Source organism: Sus scrofa, chromosome 18, assembly GCF_054392235.1.
Source record: "Sus scrofa isolate SSC_HxYL_T2T_F1_AM1 chromosome 18, Sscrofa_HxYL_maternal_Yorkshire_Landrace_v2.0, whole genome shotgun sequence".
In the NCBI taxonomy this organism is placed as follows: domain Eukaryota; kingdom Metazoa; phylum Chordata; class Mammalia; order Artiodactyla; family Suidae; genus Sus; species Sus scrofa.
This window is the reverse complement of record NC_139400.1, coordinates 15973581-15996287: the sequence shown is the minus strand read 5'-3', so window position 1 is coordinate 15996287 and position 22707 is coordinate 15973581. Positions and strand designations below refer to the sequence as shown.

The following is a 22707-nucleotide window of genomic DNA, read 5'->3' as shown; positions in this document are numbered from 1 at the left end:
TGAGCACCCACTACTCCTCTTTGCCTACAATATGCTTCTGCATTGATGGTCCACACCCAGAAAATGACGTGAAATCTCTAGTCTGCCATAGGTTATCCCCACTCCTCTCTCTTCATTATCAGGATTTCTTTCCCCTCAATGGAATCTCAAAAGAAAGGGGAGGAAAATGCATTTGTTGTTCTAACATTTAAAATCAGAAACTTTATGCAAATTTTTTATTACACAGAAACCTCTAAGCTTATTTCAGAAGCTTAATTTTTGGTGCCTACAGTATTTTATCATGGACAATCCTGTATTGCCCAAATCTTAATTTTGAATCATAAAAATGCCTTCGAACTGGTTTTCTACAGGAAATTTCTAAGGAAAGTTTTGAATTGGAACATTAACTCCATTGATAACAGACTTACCTTGTTTTTGTTTTATGTCAGTTTTTTCTTACCTGTTAACAGACCAGCTAATTCCCTTATGTGACCCCCTTGGGAAAGTTTATCAACCCTTCAAGGTGATTAAACAGTGGCAGCTCCCAATTTCCTCGTCTTAGTGGTTTTATAGAAAATTTCCAGAAAGCTTAAATCCATGAAAGCTGATTGTGGGCCGGGGGATAAGAGATTTTATCAATAAGTAGCTAGTTAAGTGGTGTTCTTCTTAAAATAAAAACGTCTATAGGGGACCTCCTAGCATACACTCTACACAGCTACTCACCACTATCTCAAGAATTTTTTTCTGTTTTGTTTTTTTTTTTTGTCTTTTTGTTGTTGTTGTTGCTATTTCTTGGGCCGCTCCCGCGGCATATGGAGGTTCCCAGGCTAGGGGTTGAATCGGAGCTGTAGCCACCGGCCTACGCCAGAGCCACAGCAACGCGGGATCCGAGCCGTGTCTGCAACCTACACCACAGCTCACGGCAACGCCGGATCGTTAACCCACTGAGCAAGGGCAGGGACCGAACCTGCAACCTCATGGTTCCTAGTCGGATTCGTTAACCACTACGCCACGACGCGAACTCCAAGAATTTTTTTCTTAAGTGTGTAAGATCAAACAGAAAAGATAAAAGCAGAATATAGGAGTTCCCATTGTGGCTCCAACTAGGAATCCAACTAGGAATCATGAGGTTGCGGGTTCGATCCCTGGCCTTGCTCAGTGGGTTAAGGATCCAGCATTGCCGTAAGCTGTGGTATAGGTTGCAGACGCAGCTCGGATCCCGAGTTGCAGTGGCTCTGGTGTAGGCCGGCGGCTAGAGCTCTCATTAGACCCCTAGCCTGGGAACCTCCATATGCCGAGGGTGCGGCCCTAGAAAAGACAGAAAGACAAAAAAAAAAAAAAAAAAGGAGAATATAGGCCACCCCAGGCAACTCTAACTTGCCTGCCAAGTATACAAGAAAGCATGGTGGGTGATGCTCTAAAGTTCTGTGCCTGTATCACCATGGAGACACTGCTCCAACCATTAAGCAACGGGATTCTGTACATCAAAGCTGGCTGAACATGAAGATGGAACCGCTAGTGCCAGGAGAGTGAGCAAGAGAAGGGGCGGTTTAAAGGGGAAGAAAAGGTGACATTCTGGATGTAGGTGTCACAGTGAAAGGACAGGCAGTTGCAGGTCATAACCCTGCAGATGGGAGAGACCTGCCGTTGATCAAAACTTCTCTTTGGCTTGGAGACCAAACTTCCACCTTTAACTAGCAGCCAGGCTCCAAGCAGGAGAGAGTATCTTGAGAGAGGAGTATAACATGATCAGAGTGAGTTGACGCCATATTATGTTTTTACCCACAAGGTGGACCCTGGAGGCGGCGACTCCTTGAATATTAAACAAATTATTTTTACAGTGTAAGTTGCTTTTTCACACACCCGATTTGCAAATTTTTTAATTCATCCCGCCCTCAAAAAATCCTCAGGGCCTGCATCTGCCCAGGACCAATTCTCTATGTTGGACAAGGATTTAGAGTCCAGTTTATCTCCAGGCAGGGCCCAGCACCACTGAGAGGCAAAGGGCAAGAGACTGAGCAGTGGCAAGAATAGATGACATGGACCTGCAGAAGGCACTGCTGCTATCAGGAATGGGATGAATTATAATGCTGACTTTAAAAGAGAACCGCAGATGCTTGAAAAGCCCAGGCCAGGTCCATGGTTCACTTTTCTCTCCCCGAGCAAACCCCTCCAATTCCCTTTATTCAAGACCTTCAAGAAAAGCCAGAAGAACTTCTAAACCGGGTCTGTCCCATAGCTCACTGTTGAACACCAAGCCCTCTCTATCCCCAAAGTCCTTTCTCCCATCACCTTTTTGGATCCAGATTTTTGCTAAACTAATAATTCTAAGTATCCTCTGCCTTGCAAATGTAAGTGCTTTCAGTTTTAAGGACTATTATGGTGTGGCATTTATAGCTGAGATTAAAAATAACCCCCAGCAGACTGCCTGTAAAATGTGGTTTTCTGAGGACCTGCAGGCCTTGAGAATGCAAATCAGAAACTAATCCAATTGCCACTGACACTTCCTAGAGAAAACTGCCATTTGCATCTGCATGCCAGATCCTGGTGACTGCAAATCAATCAGCGTCTCCTTCAAACCAGAATCCAGGCACAGATTGCAAGCTCCAGTGGAGGTGGGTTTGGAAGATGGCATGAAAAGGACACAGCTCTGGAATTTGGGGAAAATGAGCCCGTTCACTGACAAAGGGGGGAGGGGGCAGTGAATTCTTCAGTGTCTAACCCTAACCTGACTTTCCTTCAGTTTAATAGCTGTTATTTTCAACTGCTATTCTCCCACCACCACCCCCCCAAAAAAGATGCCTTCCTGTGCTTTCATTAACTGCATCATTTTTAACAATGTCATTGTTGCCAGGACACATTTTCCAGCCTGGAAAAAACATAAATGAGGAGTTCCCATTGTGGCGCAGCTTCAACAGATCCGACTAGGAACCATGAGGTTGCGGGTTTGATCCCTGGCCTCGCTCAGTGGGTTAAGGATCCAGAGTTGCTGTGAGCTGTGATGTAGGTTGCCAATGCAGCTCGGATCTGGCGTGGCTGTGGTATAGGCCAGCAGCTGTAGTTCCATTCGACCCCTAGTCTGGGAGCCTCCATATACTGCAGGTGTGGCCCTAAAAAGGAAAAAAAAAAAAAAGGCAGAAATGAAGTTTCATTGAAAATATGTCAACATGCTGTGACATGTCATACCCACTGTGGGCACAAAGAAGAAACGAAGTCCAGTTTCATCTCACTTAGGAAACAAATTTTCCTGAATGGCTTGTATCCACACACCTGAATGCGGTAATCCCATTACCTCTTTATCAGCTCCCTAAATACATATCATAAAGCATCAATTAAAAAATCAAAAACATGGATCTCCCGTCCTGGCTCAGTAGAAATGAATCTGACTAGCATCCATGAGGACACAGGTTCATTCCCTGGCCTCACTCAGTGGGTTAAGGATCTGGTGTTGCCATGAGCTGTGGTGTAGGTCACAGATGCGACTCAGATCCCTCGCTGCTGTGCCTGTGGTATAGGCTGGCAGCTACAGCTCCGATGTGACCCCTAACCTGGGAGCGGCCCTAAAAGGATTAAAAAAAAAAAAAAATCAAAAACCTTCCTTTAAGAGCCTACTCTTCCAAATTCACTGACTTTCCATAATGAGCTGTGACCTCAGGTCTACAGATTCACTGTTGTCTGTGCTAAAACCTCCCCGTTTACCAATGCCACAAAGTTTGTCTGTATCAGTTTAGAATAGGCTGTGCTGTGCTGCATGATCCCACCATCCTTGTTTCTAGGGAACACACGGAAGTATTTGGGGTGAGGGGGCATCATATCTGCAGCTTCCTCTCACACAATCCAGAAAATAAAGCAATATGTGTACAGTCAGCCATACCCATGAGTTCCATAGTCTCAAGTTCAACCAATCACAGACCAAAAATATTTAAAAAAAAAAAAAAAATGCCAGGTCATTCCCATTGTGGCACAGAGGAAACGAATCTGACTAGGAAACATGAGGATGCAGGTTCGATCCCTGGCCTCGCTCAATGGGTTAAGGATCCAGCGTTACTGTGAGCTGTGTTGTAGGTCACAGATGTGGCTTGGATCTGGCATTGCTGTGGCTATGGCATAGGCCTGCAGCAACAGCTCTGATTAGACCCCTAGCCTGGGAACCTCCATATGCCAAGGGTGTGGCCATAAAAAGACAAAAGACAAAAAAAAAAAAGAAAGAAAAATTCCAGAACATTCCAAAAGGCAAAACTTGAATTTGGCAATTGTTTACACAGCATTTCCATTGGATTAGATATTATAAGCAATCTATAGATGATTTAAAATATAGGGGAGAATGTGGAGGGTTATATGCAAATACTACATCATTTTATATAAGGGACTTGAGCATCTTTGGATTTTGGTATCCACGCGGGTGGGAGAGGGAGCTGGATATTGGAACCAATCCCTCACAGATACCAAGGGACAACTGTATACATACTTAGAGAAAAGGATCAAGCAATGCAGTAATGATAACATTTCAGTCATCTGGATGAAGGATATGCAGGAATCCTTTGTGGTCTTTTTGCAACTTGTCTAGAAGTCTGAAATTAAGTCAAAAGTTTTTTTTTAAAATGACCTTAGGAGCTTGATGAGCTTTGAAGGAAATATCTATTTAAAATGCTCTAGTAATTACAAAGTGCTGTGTAAATATGTTAAAACTAAAAATTATACTATTTAAGGGATCCAATTAAATTCATTTTCCATGAAAAAAAAATTCCAAGTTTCGACGTCTTAAGAAAACATACTTGTAACTGAGCAGGATCCTATGGGGCCTTCCTGAGACAGACCCTTCCCCCACAGCCTCTGCTTGAGCTCCTCTCTGAAATACCCAGATAATGGTATCTGATGTACATTTCCTGAGTTGTTCTACAGATGTGGTTTTAGCACCAAATGGAAGAAATTAACTACATGATGACCATGAGCATGGAGACCTTCTGGCGCCGAAGGATTCTTAACGTTAACCCCTGTGACACTGCCCTGTTACCTCATCCACCAATCAGAGAACTGTGCATGAGCTGCTTACCTTCCCTGGGATGGGGAGGCACTACCCCTCCCCCCCCCCACTTTGCCCTTAAAAATCCTTTGCTGAAACCCATCAGAGAGCACTGCACTCACCTTCACCACAAACCAGCATCAACAGATTGGCTTTACCACCCTGGGCAAATGGATCCAGGTTTGGTTCAGCCACATACTTATCTCTTGCTCCTTTAAAGTTCCCTGCGGGCCCAAGTACTTCAAGGGCAGCTGTTCTCCATCTCAGGGATGCAGGCTGCTTAGAGCTAATGTTTTACCATCTCCAGTGAGGCCCAGGGGTCACCTTAGCAGAAGGGAGCCGGTTGGCTGTTGCACTTCTGTGCATTTGTGTGGATGTTGCAAATCTTCCACTCTGGGCCCATCAAACTAATGACACAGCCCCACCTACCTGCGGGGGGGGGGGGGGGGGGGGAGGAAATGCTGGGAATTCCAGGCATTATTTGTGGAACATTCCTGTCTCTGCTACAGTATCACCTTAAGTTTCCATTTTCTGCTCAACTAGAAACTCTTAGACAGTTTGGGGGGTGGAGGGAATGCGCTGGGGTTGTGGGATGGAAATCCTATAAATTGGATTGTGATGATCATTGTACTGAAATAGAGTTTTAGGTAAAGAATAACCCCCCCTTGGCTAAGAAGGCAGCTGCAAGCCTTTCCCCCTATGCTCCTCACATACCACCCTTCTTGTAATAATGTAACAACTGTGTGCTCTCTGTCCAAGCCAGCAGCCCTGCTAATCATGTATCCAACATTGCTTCTCAGTTCCTCTTCTGTAACCTTGCTTGCTCAGTTTCTTAGGGAGGAACACTGTCTGCTTGGGGATGGGGGGAGGTCCGGGATGCTTACACGGGAAAATCAAGACCTTGCAGTGTATAAAAGTTACTGAGAACAAAGACCTGGTGCTCAGACTCTGGAGGTGACTCCTCTGAGCCCGCACCGCTGCTGAATAAACCTTGCTTTTCCATATCTCCCGAGTGCTGTTTGTCTCCTTCCACTGCCACGGTTTTTGCGGTTTCCACAACAGTACAACTACAAATGTAATAAATTCATTGAGTAATTCAAAAAAGAAAAAAAGAAAAGAAACTCTTGTCTGTCTCAAGATAATGTGGAAAAAGGAAGGAGAGAACAAAGTGTGGAACTCAAGCTGCAGCATATTAGCTCAAGCACAAAACCTGGAGCTGATGCTGGAGACAGCCTAGCTCTCTTCTGATAAAGAAGGAGCCCTGCCCTTGAAAGTTCTCCTTTTCTTGGTAAAGGAGAAAGGACCTGATTAAGTAGGTCCTTATCAGGAATGAGGAGAGTTTCAGACCCCGGGTTAATCAGCAAAGCCACGCCATTCTTTCCCTTACACTCTAGCTATAAAAAGAAGCAGCCAGCTTCCACTGGGGTCGGCTCTCCCTGCCCATCAGGAAGCCATCCCGCTGTGCTAGCAGCATTTCTTAGCTCAATAAATTCATTTCTCTTCTCACTTTGCTTTGTGTCTGGAAATTCTTCTTCCAACCCATGTTAGGACCACAGCGGAAAGGTATATACCTCACTCACTTTATTCCTCATTTCTCTCTTTTTTTTTCCTTTTTAGGGGTGCACCTGAGGCATAAGGAAGTTCCCAGGCTAGGGGTCGAATCAGAGCTGCAGCTGCTGGCCAATACCACAGCTACAGCAACACCAGATCCAAGCTGCATTTGTGACCTATGCTGCACCTTGTGGCAACACTAGATCCTTAATCCACTGAGAGAGGCCAGAGATCGAACCCGCATCCTCAAGGATACTAGTCGAGTTCTTAACCTGCTGAGCCACAACGGGAACTCCCATCCCTTCCCTTCTAGTCACTTTCTGACTCCAATTTGAACTCTCTACTTGACTGCCAATCAGAGCAGTAGACATTGCCTTTTGTAGGGATTATCCAGATCACACCTCCCCTCTTCAGAAATGCAGTGGCTTCCATGTGTCAAAATAGAAAATAACACTCTCCATTGTGAGTATCATAGATTTGAGGTCTTGATTAGACAACAAAATAAAGATAGCATTGACAATAAAAGATAAGCAAATTGTAAGAATAAGCATTTTCTAAATCCACCAGTAGTGATCAACGCACACTCTCCACCTAGAATCTTCACATGTAATATTCTCAATGGCTTGTTTTCACTCATAAAAATTCCAGCCACCTTAGCACAGACACTTTGAAAGCCACATATAGCACCAAAGGCATGTGTGAAATGGGAGAACAGCCATCTCTTCTGAGACCACAGAACATAGATAAGAACCCCCAACAGAGAAAATAAAAAACAAGTGCAGAGAGCAAGGCTAAGAGCATCAAACACACAGACAGATGGGGGAGGCTCCAGGGAGAGAATAAAGAGATCTTAAAGCAGGGCTGTAAGTGAAGAAAGCACAGGGCTGTTTGGTTTCACTGACTTATACACCCAGAGAAAAGCCATTAAGCAGCTTTCCAGGGAGAATCTGTGTTGCAAGGGTCCCCAAGTTCATGGGTAATTCAGTCCTTCTTCATGGATAACATTTCTAACCCTCATCACAGAATAAGGATGTAAGGACGGTTCTATTCTTCCCACAGCAAACAGTGACAATCCAGCACCAAAGTAACCTGCTTTCTCTGTCACAACCCAAAGGATCCCCAAGCTAAGCTCTTCATAATCCCCTGGGCCACCTCTTGAAGCCAATTCCTGTGACTCAACCCCTAGCACACACCTGAGGCACTTCTTCCCTCCTTTCCTCCTTCCTTCCTTCTACAACTTACTTACCAAGAGCCTCATATGTGGCCAGGCACAATCTCCTTAATTTAGAAAATGAGACTTTACCACATGCAATTTAAAAGTCAGGAGTTTCCCGTTGTGGCACGGCAGAAACGAATCTGACTAGCAGCCATGAGGACACAGATTCAAGCCCTGGCCTCACTCAATGGGTTAAGGATCCAGCACTGCCCTGAGCTGTGGTATGGGTCACAGAGGCAGCTCGGATCCCACGTTGCTGTGGCTGTGGTATAGGCTGGCAGCTGCAGCTCCGATTCGACCCATAGCCTGAGAACTTCTATATGCTGCAGGTGTGACCCAAAAAAGCAAAAAAGTAAGAAGCACCTGTTCCCAGGTAGACAGCTAGAAAAACATGGAGATACAGAACCCAGCTTCCATTGGATGCTTCTGCCCACCCACCTGAGAGGAAAGAAAAAATCCAGGTGCTTTTCATTGTCCGTCATAGGTAGAATTGGGGGCAGAAGGCAGTGAGCACCCACAGAAGTAGGCACATCAACAACATCCTACTTCCAGTATCTGCTGTGCTCCTGGCGTAAAGTTCTACAAGTTCATCCCTACTTAGAACCTAGAGAAAGATGAATTCCGTCTAGCTGCTCCCACCTGTCCCCACCTCACACCTGAGTGTGTTTTTTCTCTCTGGACTTGGAACACTATTTTTTTTTTAATTTTTTTATTTCCCCAATAATTTTTTTTTCTACTGTACAGCATGGTGACCCAGTTACACATACATGTATACATTCTTCTTTCTCACATTATCAGGTTCTATCATAAGTAACTAGACATAGTTCCCAGTGCTACACAGCAGGATCTCATTGCTAATCCATTCCAAAGGCAATAGTGTGCATCTATTTTTTTCTGCCATTTTTTTTTTTTATACCATTTCTTGAGTCGCTTCCCATGGCATATGGAGGTTCCCAGGCTAGGGGTCCAATCGGAGCTGTAGCCTCCAGCGTACGCCAGAGCCACAGCAACTCGGGATCCGAGCCGTGTTTGCAACCTACACCACAGCTCACAGCAACGCCAGGGATCAAACCCGTAACCCACTGAGCAAGGCCAGGGATCGAACCCGTAACCTCATGGTTCCTAGTCGGATTCCTTAACCACTGAGCCACGACGGGAACTCCAATGATCTGCATCTATTAACCTCAAGCTCCCAATGGACCTGGAACACTGTTAAGAGCTGGGTCCACTTCTCTTGCTTCATACTTCCCTGGGCCCTGCAGTGGTGCAAGAGGCACAAAACATCCATCTGTCTTACTGGGTTATCCTCATTATCTGCTGCTTGTTGGACGACTTCATTCCATTCAAAAAGACCTACCAGCACCACATCTCCTGCACAAAACATGTCTGCGTGTTCGCTGTTCCCTTACCTCCCAACAACAAAACCATTTTCACCTCAAACCTTTCTAGAAGGACAGCTAATAGAATGGGGGGGGGGGGGTTTGGCCATGGTGTGCAGCAGCTTGATGTAGGATCTCAAGTTCCCAGACCAGGGATTGAACCCTGGCCACAACAATGAAAGTGGTGAATCTTAACCATTAAACCACAAGGGAACGCCCCATGTGTTATTTTTGAATGCTTAAAATAGTCATTATCATTATATATATACACCCCATAGTCATTTAAAAAAAATATATATATAGCAATTTTGGTTTTAACCTGATTGCCACTCACGGTTTTTAGTGTTCGTTGATGGCCTGGTCCGTGGTGTTGCAGGTCCTGGGAGTGAAGGAAGCTGTCAGCCGTAAATGGAGAAACATGGGTTTCAAGATCTCCTTGGTGTCCTCAAGAAGCCCACGAAAGTTTTCTGCTGATGGTTTCAGGGTTGATGCAGGCCGTATATTCACGTGTCGGGAAGCCTGCTGGTTGGATTCAGAGCTGCGGAGGTGTGAGCTGCACCTCTTCCTGTGGGGCCATATGCCCCAGCTTTTCCTGCCAGCACAGACTGGAAAGGCAGTCTACTTCTTGCCCACGTGCGTGTCAGTGGTTTCCAGTCCAGGTCTTTCCAGCCTCTTCCCACTCTTCTCTCTCCTTCCTCAAATCTCTAGGTGAGAGAAACATCATCCAGGGTCCCTGAGAAAAGAGGAAAAACCATGGGCTTCCTGAGGCCTCCCCACCTCTTAGTTCACAGCCTCTTCCTCCCTTTCTAGGAAGAGTGTTTTTTTTAGTTCATGGGGTGAGTCCATTGAATTCTGAAATCCCTTTTCCCCCAAAATCATTTTGTACCAGGTTTACTCAATAAGCTGGATTCTGCAAGGGACCTGGAGAAGGGACTGTCCCTTGCCCCATCACTGCCTTTAGATGTACAGTTGAAAAGCTCCTTTTCTAGCCCAGCGCAACCCTCCAGGTAGAACCTGTGGGTTTCCAGGCAAGTCGGGAATTAAAACAGCATAATCAGTTTAAAAAAAAAAAAAAAAGAATCCTATTATAATCAAAACCATTATTTCATACCTAAGTTAAAGTCTGTCCTCTTTCCAGCTAGGCCTGAGCCACAAAGTCTGCTCTTTCCTCACCCGTCATTCCCGCTAGCTCAGCTGCCTCCCATTCCTGAGTGGAGCCCCGGAATAAGGAATTAAAGTCAGCCCTCCCTATCTTTGGGTTCCATATCCGCAGATTCAAGCAATTGCAAGTGGAAAATATTTGAGAGGAAGACTTTCCCGAAAGATCCAAAAAGCAAAACTTAAATTTGCTGAGCACCCCAGAATGTTTGACATAGAATTTGCATCGTATTAGGTAATACAAGTAACCTAGAGATAACTTAAAGTACAGGGGAAGATGCGTGTAGCTTACAGACAAATACTATACCCTCTTATATGAGGGACTGGTGAACCTCCCCTTTGGGGAGGTGGGTGTGAAACTGATAGCGCTTATGGCTTGAACCCAGCCAGAACCCAGATTGGGACTTGAACCCATGTGCTGGGACTCAAACACAGCCTAAACCTAGACTGGGACTTAAACCCACAATTTTTAAATTAGAATCACTCACCTTCACCTGGTGTCTGGACTTATTGTGGTTCAGGTTCTCTATGCCTCCATGCAGAAGGAATTCAGCAAGATACAAAGCCATACGCAAGAAATAGGTTTATTAAGATAGGACACTTGTGAGAGATGCAAGCAGGCAAGGAGGCTCAGCCCCAAGGATTAGGTCTACAGTTTTATCATCCATGGGGAGTGTGGGTGGGAAAAGACTGCCTCTTCCTCTTTGAGTAGTAGCTCCTCCTTCATATCCGGTCTTGGTGCTTATTCAAATCAGCTGAAGGGTGGTCCTCAAACTCCTGCCCTTGGTCTGAACCTGAATGCAGGCCTCACCCTACAACCCATCCAATGACCTGAGGCATACCTCACACCTCCACTAGTCAAGCAAGCCTGCTTTGTTCTGATGGCTTTCTTGAACAGTTATTCATTTACAGTGATCTCCCAAAGTCCCCTCTGTTTCCCCCTCTATCTGTGGTCCCTTACTGGAACTTCTACAACTACCTGTAGCTGCCCCATCAGGGGCATCCTGAAACCAGTCCCCTGCGGATACCAAGGGAGGACTGTAGAAATCACAGGATATGACTTAACTAATGCAGGTGCAATCTGGCTTCTCTGTGCCTTCTGGTTGGCATGCGCCCAAATACCGACTGTGGTGGGCAGAATAAAGCCTTCCCCAAAGATGGCCACATTTTAATCTGTGAAACCTGTGGATACATTACCTTCCAGGGTAAAAAGGTACCTTGACATGTGATGAAGTTTAGGACCTTCAGGTGGGAAGAGAAGCCTGGATCACCCAGGTGGGCCCAATGTAATCACAAGGGTCTTTACTCACAGGAAGGCAGGAGGGTCAGAGTCAGAGACAGAGACGCGATGATGAAGCGGAGGTCAGAGAGATGACATTGATGGCTGGGAGCTGCTAAGCCAAGGAAGGAGGGCAGCCTCAGAAAGCTGGACAGGTCAAGGACAGGAATTCTCCACTCGAGCTCCCAGAAGGACGCATGCCTGCCAACACCTTGATGTTAGCCCGTTGAGATCCATATTGGACTTCTGGCCTCCAGAATTGTGAGATCGAGAAAGTGTGTTGTTTTAAACCACTAGGTTTTGGGTAATCTATTACAGGAGCCATAAAAAACTAATATGCTGACTCATGGGGAGTTTTCCAAACTTCCACAGTGGGATTCTTGGCATATACCCTTCTCAAAAGCAATGCTTCTCAACCAGGGGCATTTTTGGCCCCCCGGAGAGTATTTGACATCTATAGGCATTTTAAGCCATCATAACGGGGGAGGGGGAGGGGTTGCCAGTGGTTTTTAGTGGGTGGAAGCCAGAGATGCAGCCTGGTAGGGACGGAGTAGGATAGTTACACAGGTAGTTGTGGAAGTCCCAGATAGAGAGGGAAACCTAGGGAACTTTGGGAGAACACCTTTTCAGTCAATAATTGCTCAAGAAAGCCATCAGAACAAAGCAGGCTTTCTTAACTACAAAACCACAAACAAAAGCAGGAGATATGCCTCAGGTCATTAAAATGAGGCCTGCATTCAAGTCCAGCAACACAATGACCCTTAGGACCAAGGGCAGAAGTATAAGGACTGCCCTTCTGCTGATTTGAATAAGCACCATGATAGCGCTAGTTTGACTTTATAGGGTCAAATACTAACTTACCAGATACCAAGAAGGAGCAACTACTCAAAGAAAGAGGAAGAGGCAGTCTTTTCCCACCCACACTCTCCTTGGATGATAAAAATGTAGCCCACCTAATCCGTGGGGCTGAGCCTTCTTGCCTGCCCCCTTGCACCTCTCACAAGCATCCTATCTTAATAAACCTATTTCTTGCCTATCACTTTGTCCCTCACTGAATTCCTTCCATGTTGAGGTACAAAGAACCTGAACCCTAGGAAGTCCAGACACCAGGTGAAGGTGAATGATTCTAATTTAAAAAATGTGGGTTCAAGTCCCAATCTGAGACTAGGCTGGACTTGAGTCCATGCATGTGGATGAAGTACCAACCTGAGTCCTGGCTGGGTTCAAGCCATAAGTGCTGTCAGCTTTACCACAACGCACAGGACAGGCTCCTACAACAAAGAATTTTTAGATCCAAGATGTCAATAGTGGTAAGGCTGAGAAATCCTGATCTAAAGCAAGCAATGGACTCTTGAGCCTCTTAGAAATCTCTCCTGTCCAACAGTCATCCACTTTCAAGAAGGTCCTTTCAAAATAACTTGAGATTGGCTCACTTCTACAGTGTGTGCCTGAGGGGAAAATACTACCCTTTACTCCACCAAACACTCCCAACTCGGGCAGCCCCTACTGAAGGCTCTCTTCTGTGGGTTGGAGGTGGGAGACGGCATGGGTGTTAAGCATAAATGACCCCCATAGAGTACCTTCTGTCCTTAGCTGACCCTGCCCAGGACGGTCCTGTGTGGGAAATCATTTCTCTGTCATCAAGGACTTTGTAGTTAATATATATTGTTTAATAATCAGTAGTATCAAGTTGCCTCAATGCTCTGTTAGTCCCCAAACAATGACAAAGAACTTTGCTGTCACGATCTCAATTCCCAAAGTCTAGTTACCCCTTCATAAATCTTGACTTAGAAATGCACGCCTGTTTCTTTCCAAGCTCATACCACCATACCTTAGGTTAACTATAAAACTGTCCCAGTGGCCCCCCAGAAGGTAGAGTGCAGCTGTGAATGCTTCTAGATCCTTGGCTGCCTGATCCCACCCTGTAAGTTACCCACCCTGTAAGCTACCCTGTAATACCAATCCACTGATTATATGGAGCTTCTTGCCTCATTTTTTAGTCTCAAGATAACGTCTCCATTTTGTGGGAGAGTTTCATCCCTTCCCTCCTCCAGCAGAAATGAGTTAAGAATTCTCTAGATTATATGGCCATTTAGCACCCATTGTGTTCCACCCCAGTGGTTTAGAAAGCAACTCAAGAGCCTCGTTTAGCATCCTGTGACACACCTTAAAGTAGTTGATGGCAACATTAGGGCTTCAAGATTTCCCTGTTAACTAATTCTTCATGGCAGCATCATCATGTGAAAGCATTTCCATGAAACAATGACTTTCATTCCCTGATTGTGTCTTTCACACAAATTTGTAGCATTAGGGTGTGTAGAGTCTGCATCAGAGAAAGGATACACAAAATCAAAGGAAGAGAGGATGGGGATGCTGCAGGGTTGGTGTGCTTCCTCCAGTCATTTGTGAATTCAGCGAACACTGCTCAGACATGTCCTTCCCATCAAAACCTTCGCTGACCAGTGTTTACAATAACCCACTCCCATCCTATGCCCACTTTCCATCCTCTCGCCTTTTTTCTTTCTTTCTTCCCTTTTTTTTTTTTTTGGAGATGTAACCCCATGCCACAAAATTCATTCTCTGAAATATGTAATTCGGGGGGAGGGGTCGTGTATTTACAAGATTCGTGCAGTCATCACTGTTATTTAATTCTGGAACATTTCCATCACCCCCAAAGGAAGCCTTGTTTCTTTAGAGGTTACTCCCCATTTCCTCCCTCCCTAGGCCCTGGCTCCCACCAATCCACTTTCTATTTCTATGAATTGTCCGATTCTGGGCATTTCATACAAATGGAATCATGCAGTGTGTGGCTTTTCGCGTCTGGCTTCTTAGCATAATGGTTTCAAGGTTTATCCTTGTTGTAGTATATACCTATCCTTCATTCCTTTCTCACAGCTGAAAAATAGTTTATTGAAAGGCATACCACCTTTTTAAATTCATTTATCAGACATTTGGGTCATTTTCTTTTGCTTTTGCTGTATTTTTTTATTAAAGTATAATTGATTTACAATGTTGTGCCAATTTCTTCTGAACATCAAAGTGACCCACATATATGTGTGTGTATGTGTATATACACATTATTTTTTTTCATATTAGCCCCCATCATGTTCTATCCCAAGAGAATGGACACCATTCCCTGTGCTATACTGTAGGACTTAACTGCCCATCCATTCTAAATGTAATAGTTTGCATCTACTAACCCCAAACTCCCAGTCCATCCCACTCCCTCCCCCTTCCCCTTGGCAACCACAAGTCTGTTCTCTATGTCTGAGTCTGTTTCTATTCTGCAGATAGGTTCATTTGTGCCATATTTTATATTCCTCATATAGGTGATATCATACAGTATTTGTCTTTCTTGACCTGACTTACTTCACTTAATATGAGAATGTCTAGTTGCATCCCCGTTGCTGAAAATGGCATTATTTCATTCTTTTTTATGGCTGAGAGGTATTCCATTGTGTATGTGTAATACATCTTCTTAATCTATTCATCTATCGATGGACATTTAAGTTCCTTCCATGTCTTGGCTATTGTGAATAGTGTTTCTATGAACATATAAGCACATGTATCTTTTTGAATTGTAGTTTTGTCTGTATATATGCCTAGGAGTGGGATTGCTGGATTGTACGATGGTTCTATATTTAGTTTTCTGAGGAACTTCCATACTGATTTCCACAGTGGTTGTACCAATTTACAGTCCCACCAACAGTGTAGGAGGGTTCCCTTTTTTCCACACCCTCTCCAGCATTTGTTTTTTTGTAGACTTATTAACGTTGGCCACCAGTATGAGATGGTAACTCATTGTAGTTTTAACTTGCATTTCTCATAAAAATAAGTGATGTTAAGCATTTTTTCATGTGCCTGCTGCCCATCCATATGTCTTCTTTGGAGAAATGTCTATTTAGATTTTCTGCCCACTTTTCAATTAGGTTGTTTGTTTGTCTGTTTTGCTTTTTTAGGGCCACACCTGTGGCATATGGATTTTCCCAGGCTAGGGGTCAAATGGGAGCTGCAGCCACAGCTACAGTGATGAAGGATCTGCAACCTATACCAGAGGTCATGGCAACACTGGATACTTAACCCACTGAGCAAGGCCAGGGATTAAACCTGCATCTTCATGGATACTAGTCAGATTCATTATCACTGAGCCACAATGGGAACTCTGTTTTTTGTTGTTGCTGTTGTTGAGTTGGGTTGTTTTCTTGAATCATGAATAATGCTGTTAAGAACATTCATGTTCAAGTTTTTGTGTGGACATATGTCTTCAATTGTCTTGTCCTACCTAGGAGTATAATTTCTGTGTCATATGCTTAACTTTTTGAAGAATTTCTGAACTGTTTTCCAAAGTAGCTGCACCATTTTACAGTCATACCAGCAATATATGAAAGTTCCAATTTCTCTGAGTCCTCAACAACGCTTGTAATTGTTTTGTTTTGTTTTGTTTGCCATCCTAGTGGGTATGAAACAGTAGCTTGTCATCGTTTTGATTTGCATTTCCCTAATGACTAATGGGGCTGAGTGCTTTTTGGAAAGAAAGATATTTTCACATCCTTTGCCCAATTTTTAATTGAGCTACCTTTTTATTGCTGAGCTGAAAGGGTCTTTATATATTCTGGATACCAGACTCTTACCATGATTTGCCAGTATTTTGTCCCATTACACAGGTTGTTTTTTCACTTTCTGACAGTGCAGTGCCCTTTGAAGCACAAAGCTTTAAGTTTTCACAGTCCATTATTTTAATTTTTTCTTTCATTGCTGTGCCTGAAAATCCTTGTGTACTCAAGGTCACAGAAATTTACACTTATATTTTCCTCTGAGAGTTTAATAATTTTAGCTCTTATTTATTTAAGTCTTTGACACATTTGGGGTTAGTTTTTGTACCTAGTATGAGATATAAGTCTAACCTCATTCTTTTTGCATGAGGATATTCAGTTCCTTTTTTTTTTTTTTTTTTTTTTTTTTGGCTTTTTAGGGCTGCAGCTGTGGCACATGGAAATTCCCAGGTTAGGGGTGGAATCGGAGCTACAGCTACTGGCCTATGCCATAGCCGCAGCAACTTGGGACCCAACCTACACTGAAGCTCATGGCAATGCCAGATCCCCAACCCACTGAGCGAGGACAGAAACTGAACCCACATCCTCACGGATACTAGTCAAATTTGTTTCTGCTGTGCCACAACAGGAACTCCAGTTCCATCTTTAAAAAAAAAAAAAAAAAAAAAAAGACTATTCTCTCCCCCATGAAATAGTTTTGGCACCCTTGTTGAACATCAGTCTTTTCTTTACGCACTTAGCACCATCTGAAGTTACATCATGTGCTCTTCTCAAACTCCCTCACTCTCTTCCCCCCACATTTCCTCCCCAGCCCCACCCCCCACACACACACACAAACGAAACTGAGTTTCTTAAAGACAAGCTTGCCTCACTTACTGTTTATATCCAATGCTTGGGACATAGTCAGCAATTAATAAATATGTGTGGAATGAATAAAGGATACCTCTTTTTTTTTAAGGAAAAAAAATGGCCATTGTATGTATCTATATTTCCTGAGCTCAAAAAATCATTTAATTTGGGGCAAAAAAAAAAAAAAAAAAAGATTGTTGAGCAAAGGACCTAAATGAGATTTCATTACCACTTCTTGGGTTGGATGAAAAGAGCCTGTTTAGGCAAGTAACCATCCCTTGGTAAAGAAAGGGCCTGAGAGTTCCCTTCATGGCTCAGTGGTTACAAACCCGACTGGTATCCGTGAGAATGAGGGTTCAGTCCCTGGCCTCACTCAGTGCGTTAAGGATCAGGCATTGCCATGAACTGTGGTATCGGTTGCAGACATGGCACGGATCCCATATTGCTGTGGCTGTGCTGTAGGCCTGCAGCTTTAGCTCCAATTCCACCCCTAGCCTGGAACTTCCATATGCTGCGGGTTTGTCCCTAAAAAGACAAAATTAATCACTTGGGGAGAACTTCAACAGAACTCCAAAGGCAAGTGTAAAGGGACAATCCAAGATGCATTACCTGATATTCAACAAGGTCCTTATCTCCTATCAGTGTCCACTCATCTCCAAATTGTGAGCTCGATGGACCAGCTCTCAAGTCCAGCATAATATATGTACTGGTATTCTAGTTCCCTCATGTTTTGGACTCTTTAGCAAGAGGCTCTGCTAGTCATCTAGAGTGAGTCTATTTACAGAATATAATTTGTATTTGCAATATCTTTTTAAAAATAATAGTAATCAATGTTAATTAAAAGATACTTTATTAAGAGATAATGTGGGAGTTCCCGTCGTGGTGCAGTGGTTAACAAATCCGACTAGGAACCATGAGGTTGCAGGTTTGATCCCTGGCCTCGCTCAGTGGCTCAGATCCTGCGTTGCTGTGGCTCTGGTGTAGGCTGGCAGCTACAGCTCCGATGAGACCCCTAGCCTGGGAACCTCCATATGCCACGGGAGCGGCCCAAGAAATGGCAAAAAGACAGAAAAAAGAAAAAAAGAAAGAAAGAAAGAAAAAAGAGATAATGTGAATTTCCTCACAAAAGCTTTCTGAAATAACTCCGACCATGGGTACAAAGATTCAGAGCTCTCCCTAAAACTGCGTGGGTAAAACTCTTAACCAACCGCCTAAAATAGAAAAGGTTTTCAAAGATTTCCTTGAGGTTCCTATTTAGAAAGAAAGAGCATGCCCTCCCACTAGTGGAAGAATTAAGTAATTGCTTGACTTTCCAAGAAAGTTTCACAGGCTCCATCTTATGGTGAAATCTGTTTGCTAAGCTGTAGAGCCATCCCATAATTCATTGTCTGCATGAGAAGTAAATTAAAGAGATCAGTGAAAACTCCAGGGTCTAGAGAAGGCAGGAACATAAAGAAAAACAAACCAAGTGCCAGGAAAATTATCAAATTGTATTTTTCTGACCTAAGGTTGCAACCAAACCACATAATACCTGCCTGTTTCATACTGATGGTTGTATTTGAAATTCAAAATTGAAAAAAAAAAAAAAAGATAAAATAGAAATATTTTACTTCCAACATTTCTTTTACAATGTGTTGACTTTTGGAAGCAGAAATCTACAACTTTTTCTTTGGCATCGATATGCCATTGTTAAATTTTGGATCAAGTTTGAAGTGAACACAGAATTAAGTTTGACAAGTAGTTTTGACTAGGAATGACGTTTAATATTGGAAAAGAGCTGTGGAAAAACATAGGTATTGCCCAAGAGTTTCAAAAATCTTGGCACACTCGCTAAGGTATTTTCAGGAGTTGGACTCTCCAGGGTCACGACGCTAAATTTTCCATCCTGTATGATCCTGTGGATCATCTTTCACATTGTCGGTAAGAATCGATAAAGGAGCACAGAGCAGTGGGAGTTTATCTTCAGAGTCTGAGATCAGCAGGTCACTTTGGGAACTCAGTGTCACTGTCCCCATCATGACATTCAGGCCACCAGTTACAGTTCTAGAAACTATTCTTAGCCCAGAAAAGAAGAGGACCAGAAAACACTGCCAGATAACTGTCTCCACAATGTTTTATAACTCCTGGGGATGCCTTTGAGGGGAAATTCAAGGTGTTTGTCAACCTCAAAGACCACTTACATGATGACAATTTTTGCTGCTCAGCACAAGCAAAGTTGGTTTTTTTGCCCCCGCCCCCCACCTTAGAAGATATGAATGAGTTCATTTCAACAGTTCAACAATTCTCCTTGGCTTTAGCAGTGACAAAGCCTCCCAACCTACCTCAGCGAGGAGACATCTGTGTTGTGTCCACTTCATCAAATTGCCCAGGATGCTCTGCGGCCCAAGCGCCAGGAAGAGATCCAGCTTACAGGTGGTGAGCTCTGTGTCTGTGACGTGTTCCATTTTTAACTTCTGGCAGAAAGCAATTCCTGCTGAATAATGCAAATGGGTAGATCTAAAGGCTGTGTCCTTATATAACTTGCAACATGGAACTTAAGTTTAATGGCAAGTCCAATATTAGCCTTATCTCTCTGTTGGGGAGACGGCTTGGATCGTCAGTGCCAGAAATTGAGACACATGAACATGGGGAGATCTCGACAAGGCTCTTTACTTCTGCAGAAGGGCACAGGTACTCAAAAAGTGCGTGCAAAGAAGAAAAGACCCTCCCTATTTATCCCTAACGCAGGTCATGTACCTGTCCCCTTCCCATTGGTCAGGTCAGGGCGCACATCCTTCTTGGTTGGCTAATTTGAAACAAATTGTTACTGGGAGAGGAGGGAAGGGGGGGCGGTCACAGGAAGGCGTTTCAGCCAAAACCAGAGCAAAATAGAGCAACCAAGATTCCTTTGATAGAAAAGACATTATGTTACTTTCCACATATCCCTTCATCATCTCCATAAAATTGTTTGAAAGTTTCCTCTATTCCAAAAATGAATTCCCTAATTACTTCCTAGTGTTGTGCCTGTCGTGGGCACACTGTCCAAAATATTTTCAGTCCTAGAAATTCTCAAACCCACAGTGAATAAATAGAGCTAATTATTACATCTGAGTAGCTGCACTAGCAAATGTCACAACGTTTAAGACTTGTTCACACAATTTATCTTTTAATTTCCTGGCTATATTTCCAGGATGTTGAGCAACAGTATTTCTGGTTACATTTATATTTGTACATGCTTCTATCTTTTTAGGACACATCCTTTCTGCTACATTCAAAAGGCACTCTTTCACAATTTGAGTCTGAAGAATTTGATGTCCTGGGCAGATTTTTCACTTAAATACACAACTGCTTATTTTATGAACAACCAAAACAAACCTTGTTGACATTTTTGTTTTCTTGACAGTCCGATAGGTTTTGATCTCACATCTTTCACATCCCAGGTCTTTGTTCTTACAGGTGTTTCTTTCAAGAGCACCTAGACTGTTTTCTTTAGTTACGTCTGTCAACCTGAAAAGAAAAAAAATTACACCCTAAAAGTTTCAAGTTATGTTTTATTCAGAGACATTACTGAGGAATATAGCCTGGGAGGCTGCCTCTCAGATGGCTCTAAGGAACTGTTTCAAAGAGGTAAAGGGAGAGCTAGGATATACAGGAATTTTTGCTGGTGTGGAGGTGGGGGGATATCACATAATCAAACATCAAAAGATTGCTGATATTTACTCACAAAAAAAAACAGACATCTCAGGTAATTATATTTAGCACTTTTCTATGTATAAGAAGATGCAAGAGTCTGGGCTCATTGAATTCCTTTCTTTGATACGCATCTTAACTATCTAGGACCAGAATCCTGTTTTTCTCCATCCTGAATGCCCTCAGGGCCCACTGTGAAGGTGGGTAGGGAGCAGCTGAAGGGGCCAATGGCTTGATGGTGGGCACATTTCTTGTTTACTAGAAGGCAGGCAATATCCACTGTTCACTGAAATGGCAGGCAAACATTTTTTTAGTCCACACATCCTTTGCCAAATAAGCTCAAAGGAGAATGTATGACTCTCTATGTTCTTTTTCCTCCTTTTCATAGAGATCCAAGAAATATTTTCACTTATTTAATACCGTAGAGTGGAAGTAATTTTCATAAGCCCCAAACTCAGTTTTTATTTTTTTATTTTATAATTTAGAGCTGTACCCATGGATGATACATGGAAGTTCCCAGGCTAAGGTCAAAATGGAGCTGCAACTGCCTGCCTACACCACAGCCACAGCAACGTAGGATCTGAGCTGTGTCTGCAACCTACCCCACTGTTCACGGCAATGCTGAATCCTTAACCCACTGAGCAAAGTGGGGGATCAAACCCATGTCCTCATGGATACAAGTTGGGTCCATTACCGCTGATCCAGGAATGGAACTCCCAAAACTCAGTTTTTAAAAATATAATTTTTTGAGTTCCCATTGTGGTTCAGCAGGTTAAGAACCCCTCATAGTGTCCATGAAGTTGTGGGTTTGATCCCCAGCCTCACTCAGTGGGTTAAGTATCCAGCATTGCCATAAGCTGTAGCATAGGTCGTAGATGCAGCTTGGATGTGGTGTTGCCATGGTTGTGGCATAGGCCCAGCTACAGCTCTGATTCAGACCTTAGCCTGAAAACTTCCATATGTTGTAGGTACGGCCATAAAAGAAAAAAAAGTTATAATTTTCTGTGATTCAACCTCTGTATCTGTATCTCTCTACATGATGGAAAAACTTGTCTTCTTGTTCTTCTCCAAAAAGTCATTCAGTCGCTTCCACAAAGGTGTTGAGTGGCTTGGTTCCCGTTGCCCCAGAACTGAGCCTAGAGCCCACACTATAAACCACACAAGAACATAGCCCTTCCCTGCAGTGGTTCTCAGCCCTCCCCACGCCACATTAGACTCTCAGTGGGGAGCTTTGGAGATGCCAATGCTTAGCTTTTCTCCAGAACAGCAACTTAGAATGTTTGAGGATGAGCCTTGGGTATGGATGTTTTAGGCCCTTTAAGCCAATTCTGGTATGGAGAGAGGGTTGAGAGGGACACATTAAAGAAAGAAACCAAGAACTAGGACTAGATACCCACCTGCAAATCTTACCCAAAGGTGGAAAATGTGGAAATACCAGCCTTACTAGAACTAGCTAGGATCCCAACAGCAACCCTCACCTGGGTCTACACTTTTAAAAAGATGAGGGGAGGGAGAGAAGAGAAGGGTGACATGAGCCACGGGAAGAACACTGGACAAATGCCACAGAGCCCTCTCAAGAACTCCCTAGTGTTCCCCAGGAGACAGCCAGTAAGGGGATGTCTGGTCCCCAGAGATACAGTGGCCACATAGTGCAGAAGAAGCAGCAGCATCCACAAGAAAGCATATCTACCACAGCGCCCAGCAAAATTAAGAGGCACCACCTGCCCGCTCTCTCCCTCACCAGCACCCTGGAGGAAGGAGAGACCGGTGCCCCAGAGCCTACGCTGTTCCCATCCAATACCAGCAGATGGGGGTCTCCATTCAAACTGTGCTTGGGGGAAGTTCCCATTGTGGCTCAGCCATAGTGAGCCCGACTGGTATCCATGGGGATATGGGTTGGATCCCTGGCCTTGCTCAATGGGTTAAGGATCTGGTGTTGCTGTGAGCTGTGGACTAGGCTGCATCCCACATTGCTATGGCTGTAGCTATGATGCAGGCCAGCAGCTATAGCTCTGATTCAACCCCTAGCCTGGGAATGTCCATATACTGTG

The 22707-nt window shown here is 43.9% G+C and overlaps 1 long non-coding RNA gene across 2 annotated transcripts in view; it reads right to left on the bottom strand.

The window, feature by feature from the left end:
* LOC106508196 (uncharacterized) overlaps positions 1-22707 on the bottom strand; it is a 259868-nt gene that overhangs the window by 205560 nt on the left and 31601 nt on the right. The window contains exons 2-4 of one of the 2 annotated variants that reach the window (XR_001304823.3): positions 20342-20473; positions 19309-19460; positions 9483-9881 (exon numbers count right to left, since the gene is read on the bottom strand). This is a non-coding gene — a long non-coding RNA (uncharacterized LOC106508196). The remainder of the gene's footprint in view (positions 1-9482; positions 9882-19308; positions 19461-20341; positions 20474-22707) is intronic. The other variant, XR_014833605.1, reaches the window with a different exon arrangement.